General features: G+C 46.2%; 1 pseudogene; it reads right to left on the reverse strand.

The window, feature by feature from the left end:
- Positions 1-624: 624 nt before the first annotated feature.
- Positions 625-2,165, reverse strand: LOC132885763 (thiamine transporter 1-like; annotated as a pseudogene).
- Between the last annotated feature and the right edge of the window lie 609 nt (positions 2,166-2,774).

The following is a 2,774-nucleotide window of genomic DNA, read 5'->3' on the forward strand; positions in this document are numbered from 1 at the left end:
TTAGCCAATGGGGTTGCACAAGCCAGTGCATACTTTGTGCCGGTTCCAAGTCCAGATAGATTGGGGAGGGTTGTGTTGTAACCAGGCATCTAATGTAAAACCTATGCCAAATCAAATAAACAGAACAGATCCGCTGTGGTGACCCCTAACGGGAGTAGCTGAAAAAAGATGATCCAGCCTAATAATCGCAATTCTTTTTTAATTTAATCTATTCAAATCTTGGGGCAGTACAGTGGTGTTGTAGTTAATACTGTCACCTCACAGCAAGAAGGTTGTGGGTTCGAGCCCAGTGGCCAAAGGGGGCCTTTCTGTGTTTTTGCATGCTCTCCGTGTCTGCATGGGTTTCCTCTAGGTGCTCCGGTTCCCCCCACAGTCCAAAGACATACAGGCTAGGTCAATTGGTGGCTTTAAAGTCACTGTAGGTGTGAATGGTTGTTTGTCTCAATGTGTCAGCCCTGCGATGACCTGGCAACCTGTCCAGGGTGTACCCCACCCCTTACCCATAGCCAGCTGGGATAGGTTCCAGCTTGCCCACAACCCTGCACAGGATAAGTGATTATGGATATCCAAATCTTCATAAGTTTGTATCGTCACACAGTATATTGTCAGTAGATATTCAGATTTTCAGTAGTCCAACATTTTAACACCCTTTGGGGGGAAAAAGAAAAAAGTGAAATTTTGTACATGTTGAAGGAAAAATTAAGAAAGTAGAGTGTCTCCGTGTTATTTTGAGCAACAGTCAAGTTTGTTAGTGTTGATGGTACCAGTGATCTCAAAATTGCATTGTGAACTTTTCAGGCCATCATGATTATATATTCTTATACCACAGTGCTCAGACCTGATTGGTCAGAAGATGTTGATCATTTTCTATAAAGCAGCTCTGATAATTCCATTGCTGTGGTGTAAGAGGAATAAAACATGACAGGGGATGCATGCTGTTATAAGAAAATCACACCATCAGAAAAGATTGTCTGTCATTCATGCAGGTTGCATCACATCACAAAGTCACTGATTATTTTCCTCATGGTCATGTTTTATTTCTTATACATTTTCCAACTGGGCGGCACGGTGGTGTAGTGGTTAGCGCTGTCGCCTCACAGCAAGAAGGTCCGGGTTTGAGCCCCATGGCCGGCGAGGGCCTTTCTGTGCGGAGTTTGCATGTTCTCCCCGTGTCCGCATGGGTTTCCTCCAGGTGCTCCGGTTTCCCCCACAGTCCAAAGACATGCAGGTTAGGTTAATTGGTGACTCTAAATTGACCGTAGGTGTGAATGTGAGTGTGAATGGTTGTCTGTGTCTATGTGTCGGCCCTGTGATGACCTGGCGACTTGTCCAGGGTGTACCCTGCCTTTCGCCCATAGTCAACTGGGATAGGCTCCAGCTTGCCTGCAACCCTGTAGAACAGGATAAAGCGGCTAGAGATAATGAGATGAGACATTTTCCAACTCAACTTGCAGATCATAGTGAATGACAAAACGATACCAACCATGGTGCCATTGCTCATGCCAAGTGGGACTTTGCACTCATAGTCCTCTGACTTGTCAGCCAGCTCCTGTGCCATGTTGTTCTGAAGCACCCTCTCTCTTTGGTGGAAAAACAAGCTCTTGCTGGGCATGGGCAAAAAAACACGGTGCCAGGAATGCCAAGCAGGACGAGGACAGTGTGATGATGCTGATGTTAAGCAATGAAAATTGGGCCATTGACACCAGTATCTGTCCAATGAGTGATCCTGTAGCTAATCCCAGCAGAGTGACACTACGGCAGAAACCAGTCACTTTCTGGTAACTGGCTGGCTCAACCACACTGTAGATGTAGGAATAGTAAGCGATCTCAGTGGCTGTTGCCACTCCAAAGAAGAACTCCAGAAACTGCATGGCCAGCACACCCTGGGCTTTCACCAGCATCGCATAAGTGATGATGTAGCTGGCAGCCTGCAGGATGAGCACAGGCTTGTAATGGAGGTAATCCATAGCCAGGAAAACAGGAAACAGTAAGATCAGGTAGGAATATGTACATAGTGGATAGATCTCATTCACAACCTCTCGCTCAGTCAGGTTTTTGTCAGGTCCCATGAGGAAGGCGGTGAGAAAAGGCTCTGATGGTCTGAGATTTGAGAAAAATCCATATATGCACAACAAAACTGTGGGATAAAACCATGTTTCAGACATTACAACCACGAATGATATAATACGATATCACATCCCCCTCATGCGTGAGTTGCAGCAGAATTATCAGCATATCACCAATCCAGCCAGTATATATACAGATATCCAGTGAGAGGGACATGTACCTCGCGTACCCTGCATCCGCTACGCCCATGCACAGTGGTGCTATCTGCTGGTCAAACCATGTAACTGCATCGCTTTCTTCTTCTTCTACTCCATGAATGCCAACACTCTAAACATGACATAATGGCGCTATCTGGTGGTCAAACTGTGTAACTGCATTGCTTTGAGCGGCATGGTGGTGTAGTGGTTAGCATGGTCACCTCACAGCAAGAAGGTTCTGTGTTCGAACCCAGCAGCCGGCGAGGGCCTTTTTATGTGGAGTTTTCATGTTCTCCCTGTGTCTGCATGGGTTTCCTCCGGGTGCTCCGGTTTCCCCCACAGTCTAAAGACATGCGGTTAGGTTGATGTGGGATGGCCTTGGGCTGAGGTGCCCTTGAGCAAGGCACCTAACTTCTACATGGATAATTTGCCCTCTTCTGTTTCGGACATTATTAACATAATTTTATTAAGGGGTAAATATCATATTCACTGTGCAAAATGGAGAAACTG

Source organism: Neoarius graeffei, chromosome 1 (assembly GCF_027579695.1).
Source record: "Neoarius graeffei isolate fNeoGra1 chromosome 1, fNeoGra1.pri, whole genome shotgun sequence".
In the NCBI taxonomy this organism is placed as follows: domain Eukaryota; kingdom Metazoa; phylum Chordata; class Actinopteri; order Siluriformes; family Ariidae; genus Neoarius; species Neoarius graeffei.